We start from the raw sequence: 14,159 nt of genomic DNA, 5'->3' as shown, positions 1-14,159 counted from the left end.
GAACAGGAACCTCAAATTTTCTATGCTTTTTGATGTTGTTATGTGCACCCTCTTAGTATAGCAAATAAGAGTCCTGTATACACACAAGGCAATTCATTATTCACATGCACTGGTAAAGGGCAGCAAAGACTGGGCTGAGAAGAGCCCAGCTGGAGGGCTTACTGCATCTTAAACAAAACTCCATCCCCTTCAGCCTCCACCCACCCTTCTCTCATGCTGACCTGCACAACCCAGCAAGGCAGACCGGGCACCCGCACAGGCTGCCAGCCCCTCTCCTGCTCAGATTTCAAACCCATCACCTCCTGAAGAAGCTGGAGGCTGAAGGTCTCATCCGCTCTTCTTCTAGCTCCTAGGTATTTCCCACCCTTTGCGGCAAGAGCTGCCATGCAAGATGGATTTAAGAACACCATTTGTCAAATTATTTCCTTTTTCAACTATTTTGGAAGATTTCGAGTGGTTTTGTTCAATTTTTAAGGGAATTTATCCGAATAAAACCAACATTCAGTCTTGTCATGATGGTTATGAAAGCAAAAGGGAGCTGAAGGCCAAATAAATAAATAAATAAATAAAACCCCTCAGTCTGACTAGTGTCAGGTTTTGCAGTTAAATCAGCTTTTCAGACAAAACAACATGCATCTTTTCCAATGAATGGATAAGGTGTTACTGCAGAAGATGTTTGATTTTCAGTATCAGAGTCAATGGATATGCTGTGTTTCACTAGGAAAGTTGCTGGGGGAAGGAAGAGGGAGAGAGGAAAAGGGAGGGCAGGAGAAACAAACAGCTTATCTGCAAGAACACTCTGATTTCTGAGGAGAGAGTCTTACACATCTGTAATTTCACTTAGACACCAGATAAATGTTTTTCAGGCTAATTGGTTCTGACAGGCAAAACATTTCTTCTGAATTTATGTACAGGCATCCTTTTACAGCTCCTCAAAATGTCTTCTGAGCAACAACTGATAAACCAAGTCTGTCCAAATACAGAGTTTTCCAGTAGAAGTTTTCAGTCTGTTACTGTGCACAAAGGATGGCATGGGGGCTTTTCCACTGAGTCCCATGAGAACCTGAGGAACTGATTCTTAATGGACACGGTGAGCTGGCCACAGAGATCTTTCGGGCACTTACCCTACAGAAGGAACAGGGAGCAGAAACTGTCTGCAACACAACAACCATTCTCATACCATTTAATAAAGACTAACGATCTGAAATGGACATAATTTCAGAGTAGGCACGTAAAAATACAAGGTCAGCAGTGCTCACTTAAATTACTTTGCAACTGACTGCTTAATAGCTTGGGCACTGACTTACAGGAAAAGAGCTAGGAAAGATTTCAAGAAATGGCCTACTTCATCTTCCAGACCCAAGGCTATTTGACTGCCTACAAAAGGCAAATAAATCTGCATTTTCAGAATGAAACAGCCTGAATTTCCCATTACACTAACGAGGTAGGTGGTTGGCATAAAAAGATAACTGATCAGAGAAAGGAGGGGTGACGTTATCTGCGTAACTTTCACTAGAAGACTAGCAACCAGTAAAGCTATGCAGCTCTGACACTGAGACAATAAAAAAAAAAAAAAAAAAAAGGAAATCTGACAGTAATTGTTTTCTAGAAATTCCATTTGGTTATGGTTAACACTTAGTCAACACAGACACCTAACAAACAAGTGAACAGGACCTCATCTGACATATAATAATAATTAATCAGAATCAAAGAGCACTAGGTCCATATGTAGGGTGTTCTAAAAAACTCCTAGGATAATAAGGCATAATTTTTATGATGTATTAGATTAATAAAAATCATACAGTATGGACAACTTTCACTTTAGAAACAAAAGCATCTACCAAAGTGGCCCTCCAAAAAAATATTAAAAAAAAAAAAAAGAAGGGGGAAGGGAGAAGAAATCTTCATTTTATCTTGAAGCTGACACATTTTTCCTTTTGGGAAATTTTCCACAATGTGCATCCTCTAAAATGTGCCTCGATATCTGGCATGCAATCAGCTTAACATCCTGCGCAGCACAAACAGATCATGTTCTACAAACGCTGCTTTTTTTAATCCATTTATGCATATATGCAATAAAATTAACAGAATTTGTAAAAAAGAACTTTAAAACACTTCAAACATCTTAATCTATTTTGTTCCCATCAAGATTCCTGTTAATTTACTTTGTATACAAAATTATATACACCCCAATTATTTCATTTTGAACCGGTTTCATCTTAATTTTGATCTCTGCACTCAATATAATATGAACTAATTTCTTTCTACCCTGCATGCCATCCAGAACAGCTAAATAAATCTAATTCATGACATGAAAAAAACCTATGTACAGAAACGTTACAGTAAAAACCCTTGCTAGGCACCCACTGGTCTGATCCTAGCCAGGTATTCTATTCCAGCCTGCGCAGACCATCCATCTCCCCTTCACCCAGCCCAGTGCCAGCATGACTTGGCCAGCTCTGGGCACGGCTGTGCTCTCATCCCATCTGATGTAACCTGATGAATAAGCAATCTCAGACAAAATAAATCATTACTGTCTGCAAAGCCAAAGGAAGTCAGACTGATTGCCAGTTCGTACGCTTCACTCCCAACTTCCTCAGCGCAGCTACTTTGACCTTGCAACAGAAATGAATACAAACCCGTTCATCCTCGGCGGGAAGTCTTCCTAAAACTAAATGCATCCACCCTGCAAGAAAGCACACTCCATGACACACCAGCTGGTTCAGGCTGGCATGCATCTTGTTTTGGAAATGAGCAAGCCACAAGGCTGTACACTTACTATTAAAACAGACCATTAAGGCAAAAATAAAAAAAAAAAAAGCGTTCCATCCCTTATGAGATATATAAACAATTAACTGCAGAGGGGGAAAAACTATGAAAAAAAAAAAGTAACACTGAAATAGTTCTCATGGACAACAGTGTGGTTGCAGTACGGTGGTTGCAAACACTGAAAAGTGTCCATACTCTGGTCATTCCAAATGACAAACAGCAACTACAGAAAGTTCTGATATTAGTAGCAGAGGTCAAATCTGGAAGTTTCCACTTTTACTGGAACTCCTGTTACTAATTTATAACAAATACCAGCATCAGGTTTCACACATGGTCAGTCATCAGCAACACTCAAGAAAGTTGGCATGCTCCAAAGAGTAAAGTGCTGTACTGACAATCAAGGTATGTCCGTTTTCTTCCGGGTACTGCCATTAGCTTACAAAAACAAGTCTCTATCTCTCTTTCATCATCTGTAACGTGGAAGAAAGGATTTGTAGTAAAGCTGTTCTGGAATTTTAAAGACATGGCACCTTCTGATAGAAAAAAGTTCTTAGATTAAAAGAAAATATGTTAATTTTTCCCCTAGTCTCCTGACTGATATCAAGGTATTTTAAATATCCCACTTCAGCTCTCTTATGTTTATTTTAGGGGGAAAAATAATCACGATTTCCCAGGGTAAAACTAGAAAGAAAGTTTTGAGCTGTCAGAAAGATTCTATTTTCTTAAATTTGAGAATACAATGTTCCCGCACAGCTTAATAAACTTTCTATTCTCAAAGGCAAAAGGCATCCTTGTCTTTTCTGTTTACTTAGCAAAAGAGGTTACAATGTATTCAGCACTCCATTACCATGACAACAATTTAATAAAATCTTTGCCATCGAGAAAGGATTTTGGAAAGCTGGTTTGTTCGATTTAGACATCTATTTAATTCCTGCTCTTATAACCTCAGTTACTGCAGGCTCTCAAAGAACAGCTTTAGGCACAAGGCAAAATGAAGAAATTCCTCTGTTCAGATGACTCCTTTAACTTTGCCTGAAATTCATTTAACAGGCTTGTTCAATTAAACCCACACTGCAAATCTATCTTGTCACAAATACCAACTGGACTCTTACCACACCCCCATCCTGCTCCTCCACGTTTCCCCTGCTAACAACGCCAGATACCTTCTCCTACTGTGGTGTTCATTAATCACCCCAAACCGCTCCTACACATGCAATGAATTCTTCCCAAAGTGGCTGAGCAAGACACTCCCCCTTGCACCGAAGCCCTGTCCAGGGAGGAACAGCCTTGCCCCGTCACCTCCAGCCGGTGCTGGGCTCCAGCTGCTCTCCCACGCTCAGTGCCAGCTCCCCAAGCCCTGGCTCCCCTTGACATCAGCTGGCTGAAGCTGTAAGGAAAAGTTACACGGCAAAGAAGGGTGTTGCAGGGAAGCTGTGCAGATTCTGCACAGGACAGTCACACCATATTACAACTGTTAAGATTATTTGACGAGGACAATAAGCACATGGTAATCAGGCTGGCTGAAACACATCTCAAGTTCTCCCTGAAACTTTGATGAACTCGTCTCTCCCTGCCTCAGCTGAACACTCTTCAAGAAAACTCAACTTCCATGAAACAAAGAAGGCGGCCCTTTCAAATTGGTACTTGATTAACACATGGAAACAAAGTGCAAGAATTGAGAATGACCCAAAAGACGAGAGGCGATGACAGGGTCCACGGAGAGCTGTGGGGGCTGTGTACCGCTCCACAGTCATGGCTGCACACACACTTTCTCAGACCAGGCAAGTGCCAAACTTCCCTGAGAACACGGAGCCAGCTTTCGTATTGATTAAACTGACTGAAAAGAGTCAGAAGGAAATTTAGCGCTGGGTGACTCAAACGGCAGTAAACGTTTACAATGAAGTGATAAAACAGTAGATGAAAATCAAGGGTCAGTTAAAGTAAAATCCATGGGAAACGTGCCATACACTGTGCAGCGGTAATGTAGTTCAACCCACCTCCAGGAAAAAATCTCAGGGAAAGGTGTTTTAATATTTCTTATATGAGAAGTACCAAGGGCACCACACTAAATTCTTTCAAGAAATACTTTCAGATAAGGTGAAAAGCAGCTAAAAATTTCTCTGTGGTTTTTATATCAAATATTAAATTATTTATGCTTTTATTTTTGACTGAAAAATAGTTTGGATTTTTTCATTTACTCTTCAGCTGAAACTTTAAACACGCAATCAAGATGTTTATGACTGGAAGGGGAAGAAGTATTAGCACAGGGGAAAAACAAAGGCAAAAAAGTAAATCTTGCCCTCCATCAGCATGATAACAGAAGAGGCAACAGGAGGATACAAGAGATTCTGCTCCATCTTCACATTCTCTGGACTCTGCGAGTCCAGAAGGTCCCACTGCAGTTCAGGCAGACGCCAAACTAGAATAATAAGCTGAGGAAACCAGAACATTACAGTGCTCTTGAAATCGATCTTACAAGGCAGCCCTTCTGCTCAGCACTGAGTGGCCTCGCTCCTGGCAGCAACCACAAGCACCCAGGCTGCAGCACAGCCGGGGGTGAAGTGATGCTTCCTCCCCGCAGAAGCGGAGCAGGAAGGTGGTGGGGAGAAGCAGGCCAGCTATCTTCAATCCCCTGCTGCGTTCGAGGCCAAGGGCTTCCTAGCAAACCCGTCTGGCCACAGACAGATAAGGCAGGTGCTCTGCAATGCCCTGTCCCGACACTTGCCCCCCCTTGCCCATTCCTTTCTGGGCTGGGAAGGAAAGCTTCCTGGCATGCTGGGTCCTACCCTGCTACGGCAGGTTGGGGGGGAGCTGCTGGCCTCCCCTTCTCTCCAGCACCCTGGCATTTTGCCCTGCAGCAGCAGTGCCTTTGACCTGCTCCCACCATCCTTGCTACCGCTCTGTTCCTACAAGCAACTTTCACCATTCCATTAAACCCAACAGTATGATTCTTCACATGCATATAGTTGCTCAACTGCATCAGTTCACGGGACCAGAGTCATATGCTATAGTTTTAAGACACTCTGTGGGATTGCCAAAAAAAAAAAAAAAAAAAAAAAAAAGAGGGTGGGTGAGCAGGTGGGTGGCAGCACTTGTAACACAAAACACTTCTGTAATAACAAAAGCCTCAGGCAAGCAGAACTGCTACACTCAGCGCCTGCTGTGGTCCAGGCAGAGAGTGGAGCATCATCTTTTTAACACAGATATTGAATATACAGATAAATCTTCTGCTTAAGGAGATTTGATTTTTAAAGATTGTCTGATTGAAATGTGATTAACACCTTGAGGCCATGTATTTATAGAACCATTACTGAAAGCAAAAATCCAGCAGCTGACAGAAATGCAGTTATGTCAAAAACATAATTTAGTTTTACCTGTGATTGGCTAAATGTTAAGTTTACACCTACTGAAATAGAAACAGCCACTCCAGAAAAATATTGGTAGAAACCTGGAGTTATTATCAGTATATTAAGCGCTATACAAGACAAGTTCTCTGTGCCAGAGACTGCTGTCTGACAAGAAAATACTCAGTGCATTAAGACATCCAGCGAGCTGATTTATGGCTCATTTACATTACAAAGGTTTTCCAGTGTAAGGACAATTCTCTTCCTCCCTCCCAAATTCCTAACCAGTTCTGCTGCTCTCCTTGGGATTTTCTCCCACACAAATCAACAGGATGAATCCCACAGAGCTCAATGGAATAGCATGAGAGGCTTAGAGCATAGCTAACACACATGCTTAAATTTCAAATGATCCTAGAAAACACTCCCTGCTCAGACTACAGAGTAGGACAGAAAAAAAGCACCACAAACCTACACTTACAACCCACCTCCCCATAATCAGATTGGCAGGAGCAGGGCGGGGTGGGGAGAAATCCCTTCCAAACCCAGTCTGGATGCTGGATTAACACTGAGTGCATGATAGTTTATCTATTGCCACGAGGAATATCCACACGGCCTCTTACCCTGCCCAAAGCCCAGGGAAGAGGGAAAGCACTTCCATTTCCTGGGGGAGGCAGGAGCGGGAAGCCCAACGCCCACAGGCACGCAGCAGAAACTGCAAACATGCAACTCATAGTTCAAATACAGTGCAAGCAGACAGTCATCCAGTGCCCCCACGCAGGATCCACACTATTTCTTCTCTTACCAACTGAATTCCCTTAGCTAGCTATATAATGCTTTCCAATCCCTCAGACAGAGGGGAAAAAAATGCCTCTCTCCAAAAGCACATTCCTAAAGGTATCAGTCATATCTTTCCCTTTCAACATGCAGCATCATTACCAGAAATAGACCACCCCACCAGCCAAACCAACAGTCCAGTGTATCAGGGCACATGCTGGAAACAAGCAGGCAAAAGTCTTGAATCACGACAGCAGGTACAAGGCAGGCAACTGCAACTGTGGGCCAGAAACACCAGCACCCTTCCCTGAGGGGGCACATCTAAGCTTCTTCTCAGCCTGGGCTTTCTTCAGTCCAGCAAACGCTAACATATCTCACGATGCTGACCCTTCTCCTTTGCAAAATACTGAACACCCCACTCCCTACTGCCATGTGAAACACAGAAACATTCAAGGCCAGGCTGGACAGGGCTCTGAGCAACCTGATCTAATTAAAGGTGTCCCTGCTCACTGCAGGGGGGTTGGGCTAGATGACCTCTAAAGGTCCCTTCCAACCCAAAACATTCTATGATTCTACATGGTACCAAGCACAGGAGAGCTGACCAGGACTGCTGCCACAAGGTGGTAAAACAGCTGGGATTTCTCAGAGCACGAGGAAGAGATGACTAACAGCACCACCAAAAAGTCAGTACCATTAAGGCATCTCTTTAGGTGTGTGCTCCCATGTCACTTAAACAAAACTGTGGCTGCTTCTGGAAGGGGCCTTCATGCCCCAGCAGCTCCTTGATGGCGGCTCTGCCGTCTGTAAGAGACATGGTAAAACCAGAAGACTGTGTGGGACCACCTCTTTTGGCAGCATCGTACACAGCATTGCTTTAAAACTGACCACAGAACCCCATATCTGCCAAGTATTAATGCTCAATTTCCACCAGCTTTTAAGCTAGGTTTAATTTTAAAACACTTTTCTGGGATTAAGTGGAGTTTTATGCAATAGGTCCTACAAACAGAAGACACGTCTGGGAGGCTGAAGGGATGAGACCATACCTGCAGACACTATAGAAACACAGGGTAATTTAAAAAGGTAATTATATCAGTTTCCTATGGACAACAGTAAAAAAAATCTGTATCTCATCTATCCAGAAAGCCATCTTTTGAAGCCCCGAAATTTTACAGCCTTTACGATACATCTTTAAATCCCTCCAAGAGAGAAAAGGTAAATGGCACAGCCCACCAGGAGCCTCCAGCACACCCCTCGTGCCCAGCATATGCAGCTGCAGGGAAGGGGAGGAAGACAAAATACATTACAGCTATGTTAATAGCAATTCTTATCAAAACTGCACAGACTCCTACATCAAAAGGCCTATCGTGTGACTATTTATGTCCTAAAAAGGAGGCTAAATAAGTTTCTTTGCAGCTTCTTTTTAAAGGCTGATAAGAGACACCCGAAGGTCCCTTTAGGAAATGCAAATACAAGGTCATTGTATGCTTGCCGTCTAACAAGCCAGCCTTACATATATATTTGCAAGGTGATTAGTGAAAGTTCTTTAATCGCTAGTGTTAAGACACCATGTTTGAAGATTAAATAAACAGAAACTCTTCTCTCTGTATATTCTGTTATAGCCCTCAAAGAAATCAAGAACATCACGAAAATCTGCCTTTCTTCTCTTTCCTAAAAAAAGACTCTCTATACAGAGCCCACACTGTTACCCAGTCTCACTTCACATGCAGAGGGAAGCGAATGGGTGAGGAGATTAACCATGCTTCCTGTCTTATGCAAGCTTTGTATCTCCATAAATAGCACTTCTGGTACTGGAAAATTTTGAAAAACTCTGAAGAAAGCCTCAGGGCCCCATTAGATACTTTCACTAACTCTGTTATCCAATAACAGAATTCTTATTCAATCCTAAGTGACTCCACTACTCTTAAGGATGAAAGCACTGGAAAGAACAGAGGCTCCAGAAACCACTGCCTTGTTTATGCTTCCCAGAGGAAGCACTCATGTTGGGAGTAATTCTGTGATTCACAGGCTAAGTAGAGGATGATAACTCATGCTCTTCTGCTGACTCTCATCCTGCACCACAGAATTACAAGACCGCTAATATAAAAAAACCTCAGAGTCCAGAAAGCAACAGCAACACAAGATGTAGAAACAGTTCCCAAGACAAGCAGCTGTCTTTTCCCCCACACTCTTCAGAAAAAGCAGGTTCCATTTTTCCCCAAATCTCATTCTCCCAACTCTCATTCTCCAGGTTTACACCTATGATAAAAAGAAAACTTTTTTTTTTTTTTTTTCCATACACAGAACAGTAAGTTTATGAGCAATGAACAGCAAGTGTCTCTCAAGCATCTGAAGGACCTGACCAACCTCCCAAAGGTCTACTCAGAAGCTCCCGGTGCTGCTGCCTGTGAAATTCTAGACATTCTTTAACGTCTGAAAACTACAGCAGTTGCAAAGGACAACTGAAATACTAACCTACACAGCAGCAGGCAGAAAGTCTGCTAAAAACATTGAAACCCCTCCATTTTAAGTAACTGGAATGCAAGTCACGGTAGTGTAAGTTTCAGAAAATATTTTATGGCTTCTCAGCATCCAACATAGCAAATCAACTATCCTGCTCATACACCCCTAAATAACAGAGCAAATATCCACTGCACCCCATAAATCTGAAGCAGCGATATCTTCAACCTTTTCTTCGAAAACAAAATGCCTCAGGCATACATGTTATTGGTCAAAACAATACAAGTAAAACGCAATACTGTTTTTAGTTTCAATAACAGGATTATGAGGTAATGTTTATACGTCTGGAAGCAAAGCTAAGAAATTTCCATTATACAGATGAGCTAAAATGATGTATTATTTCCTAGAGTCATTTAAAAAAATTTAAGCATCTCCAGGATCTTGGCTTGGCTATTCTTCACGCCCAAGATAAACCTCTGTGATGGTTTGTTTTAAAAACAATGTGTGGAAACTTTTCCTTCTAAAAGCAAAAAATAAATTATGGGTGCTACAGGAAACCTGAATAAACATCAACACTTTGGCTCAGCAGAGCAAGAACAATTGCAAGGAGACAATTGCTGGAGAAATAACGATCCAAGGAGCACCCAACATTTGAAGCCTATTGCGTGGATATAATGAGTCTGGCCAAGAGGAAAAGCACCTAACAGAAAAACCTATGACAAAGTCTCATATATAGGAGATGCACTCAGGAAAGTACATTTGTGCATATATTCCTGATCTGGGTTTCCCTCCTTCCTAGCCACCACCAATATCCTTCCTTCCCACACATTCCCTCTGTGCTCACTGCATTTTTCACATTCCATCATCTTCCTATGTCTTAGTAGCCACAGGAATAATTAAAAAAAACAAACAAACAAAAAAAACCCACACACAAAACTTTACAAGTAATGAATACAGGAATAAAACAGAACAAAGCCATAAAAATTCCAAATGAGACACTTATAAACCTGTTAGCTTGTAATATGAAAAAGACTGACCAAAGGAGTGACCATAGCATGTCAGACCAAGGGTCCGTGCAAGCCAACATCTTGCCTCCAATGGCAGCCAAGAGCAAGGATCAGGGAAAGACCATAATAAGACGACAAGTATATATGACGCCTTCTCCAACTAAGCTTTCCAGGCTAGTGGTTTACAGCTCAGCACCTATGTATTAATGATTCCTACTATCATGGGTTGTAAACATTCAAAAGGAAAGCTAAGGTTAGGTTGTAAACAACTTACTGTGATTGGAATGCTGTATGCCATTTGTTGGATGGTTTGGTTTACTTATTTGTAGGTATGAAAAACAATTAGGAGAAGAAAAAAAAAAATTAAGAGTTTGGTAACAAGTAAATGACAACTGTACCAAACACTCACATATATCTTTTTAAAATCTTGGGTTTAATGTACAAACCTTAATCTGTGTGAATGTAAATTTAGGTATCTAAGCCAAGAATCTAAATTAAATTAAAACATGATGTGAATTCCTTTGTTCCCCTTAAATATTCACATCATAAGGCAACAGGAGGTGAACACCAGGTTGTACAACTGGCTTCAGGTTCTGACATAATATTAGCAATCTGGAGGTGAGGAGAGTCTCTGCCTACTCAGATGGGCTTTGGACCATGTCCCAGACATTTATGTAGTTTTTTCAAAAGAGCGATAGTAACAAGACCAATGTAAATTCAATAAACACAAAAGCACCCAAATCCCAGTGAGAATATTTTCCCTAATACAAGCACTTCAACTTTGACTTCAGAAATCTTACTCTCAGTGGTGACCAAAAAAGAGACTGAGAACTAAAATTCACAATTCCCCTGGAAACTATTATTCAGTGTAAGTCTCAGTTTTATAGTTCATCTCTATACAGCATTCTTCACATTAAAGTCACCACGAGTTGGAGACATAACTATTAATAAAACTAATGTAAGCAACACAGTCGACTTGTTGAAAAGTAACATTTTTTCAAATAAAGCACTCATTATTTGTTGTTCCCTGCTACAAAAGTAGTAGAGAGCTACTCAACATAGATCATAGATAGATCATCTAAAGCATGGAAAGTCATGAGTAATTCACAGTAAGGAAAGTTAAGAGACACAGAAAACTTGAAACTAAAAGAGCCCCTTTTGTCATTCTTTCAGAAAACTACTCAAATTCTTCCCTCATGATTTCTCATCTCCTAGAACTTCTTGTGCAAATATATGCAGTATCACATAAAAGCACATGCAAAGCAATTCCAGTTTCAAGCTGTACATTCAGCATTCCAGACTACCAAGGCAATTCTTTCCATGTGACACACGTCACTCACTTTGGTAATGTCTTTTTAATTTAAGTTAAAGTTTTAATAGCTATTCATTTCACGAGGTGAAATACCTCTGAACTTGACCCTATTCAATGGGCAGGGGAAAATCAAGAGGTTCTCCATTCTGTAAGGAGAGAGGGAAGATAAAGGAAGCACGGGCAGAGGGAAATCGCAAGTTGTACCAGGGTTCAAGGGCACATAATCACAATAAAAAGCACCAAATGTCACAGAAGAGTCAGGGACCTAATACATACAGATGTGCCATTGTACATCTATATTATGCTGTACGATTTGTTTTTGGACTTGCTGGATACCAGGACAGACTTCACAGCAAGAGGACATGGAGTTCTTTGCAAGAGCTGGAGTAATATTGGTCCATTTGGGAGCTAGTGACACAGGAGTCAACAGAAGAGCCTAAAAGCAAGGTCTGAAGAATTAGGCAGGGAAACTTAACTCCACAGAATAGTCTTTAAGTAGGAGTAGCAGTCTTAAATAAGGACCTATTGCATAAGAGAAATCTATGCTTGCATGTTAGTCTCATACTTTTACTTCTTGCCTGTTAAACTCCCACGAGCTGTAACATCTTATCTGCATAAGGAATCCAAATTGGTCTTTAAAAAGTTTTGTAGAGATTTCTATTTTGTTTGAAAAGTTATTTGTTTCATTTCTTGCTAACCAAGGCAAAAAATAAGCCCTTTATCACAAAACACAGTGGATAGAGGAGCATTTGGTAAGAAGCAAAAATGGATGGTGTGGGTTTTATTTCAGCTTCACTTGCCGTAGGGAGGGGAAGAGACATGGGAAAACTGAGACACTCAGACCATGAAGATCTGTACTGGGAAAGATACAATGTCTGGGTGGCTCTCTTCTGTAGAGAAATTTAAATATTTTAAAGGATAAAGGTTTAAACCAGCTTATTTACAACACTAAATTTGGGGGACAGAGAAGCAGACAGTTAGTTCATGTTAATCTTGCGTCCTCTCTAGCAGTTCAGGAGCTGGTTTGTCAGCACACAACTACCACCATGCTAACCACTTCATATTTTGGGGTTCTCAAGCTAACCTTTCCAACAATTGCTACCATAACCAGTCAGACACTGAGCATCACACCTACCAAATGCTGTCCAGGAGGGGCCAAGATTACACTAGCCTGAAGGCCAAAAGCTGCCTTCTGATGGGAAGTCAGACACTTTAGGATGCTGGCAGGACAGCGAGGCCGCTGCTCAGCCTGCTGTTCATGCCGACATGCTCCCTTGTTCTGCCAACAGAGAACTTAGGTTTCTGTTAGTAGCAGCTTAAGAGAAAGAGCTATCATCTCCCATTTTTCAGTTAATAACCTTTCCCCTTACATTAAAGAGTGAAGTTTTCTATTAACTTATTATTATCTATTAAATGTATATTTTCACTAATATAGTCCACAAGGTAGGTATAGAACATTGTATTTCATCAGCATTGAATATATACATTTTCTCCTTTCTAACCAGGATATAAGGAGAATCCTTCTTCTCAGCCCTGGGTGGAACAGAACCCTTTTCCCCACACCCCTGACATGGAGCACAGTTTTCCCTCCTGCTGGCAAAAAGTCTAACCCGTTTCCCATTCTCTTCCTTGGTAAGCAGTAGAGTCTGCTCCTGTGAACATGTGATCATAGGCAAAAATAAAAAGATTTGGGGGGGCGGGCAGTCCTTGCCTCACAAGAATGTTTACATAACTTTAGATGTTGTAAATACTATTTCTATCTTAGGCTCACAAAATGTAACCATAATAAGGGGCGGGGGGAACAGTAATGGAAGTAGAGGGATGCATGTGTTGCAGAATAAGCTGAGGTTGCTCTTGGCTTAATAAATATCAGCCCAAGCTGGCAGGAAAAGCAGGGTGTTTGAAGCAGCACACAAAAGATGAGGGCCAAAACTTAGTAAACTTGGGTGCTTAAATTTAAGGACAGAACAAGTGTCCATGAAACAACCAAAATTGACAGCAACATCAAAGCACGCACCTGATGAAATTATCTTGGTGTCCCAATATCAGGCACCTAAGCTGGGAACTTCTGCCTACATCAAGTCAAAAGCTAAATTTTTAAAAGTTTAAAGAAAAAAAAAACAAAACAGGTAGGGACATTGTTAACACTGCCTTTGTACTGAACGCAATATAAGCTGCCTATTATTTCTAGGTACTCATATGACATTTACACGGGTCATCACGTAAAGCACTCAAACCATTCATGTGCAAGATGCTGGGACACCTGTCTACCAGAGGAAGCATGCTAGACTTAAGATGCTAGACTAAAATCAAGGACATGTAAATTCAGTTCTGCTTCTGTTCCTGACTGCACACACAGACAATGCACATGAAGGTCAGCTGGGCATACCACCTTCTGACCTACTTTGGCTTCTATCAAAACATGATTTGAGGGTCTGCAAGAACATTCTCGTAGACATTATACACGGGTTTGCTTAGAGTGGTAAATTCATTTAA

General features: G+C 41.3%; 1 protein-coding gene across 1 annotated transcript in view; it reads right to left on the bottom strand.

Annotated features, from left to right (window-relative positions):
• The window catches only part of NCOA7 (nuclear receptor coactivator 7), a 102,156-nt gene that overhangs the window by 58,500 nt on the left and 29,497 nt on the right, over positions 1-14,159 (bottom strand).

This window comes from Egretta garzetta, unplaced genomic scaffold (assembly GCF_000687185.1).
Source record: "Egretta garzetta isolate BGI_Z169 unplaced genomic scaffold, ASM68718v1 scaffold18, whole genome shotgun sequence".
Classification (NCBI taxonomy): Eukaryota; Metazoa; Chordata; class Aves; order Pelecaniformes; family Ardeidae; genus Egretta; species Egretta garzetta.
Note: the sequence above shows the minus strand (reverse complement) of the source record. Positions and strands in the feature narration are given on the sequence as shown.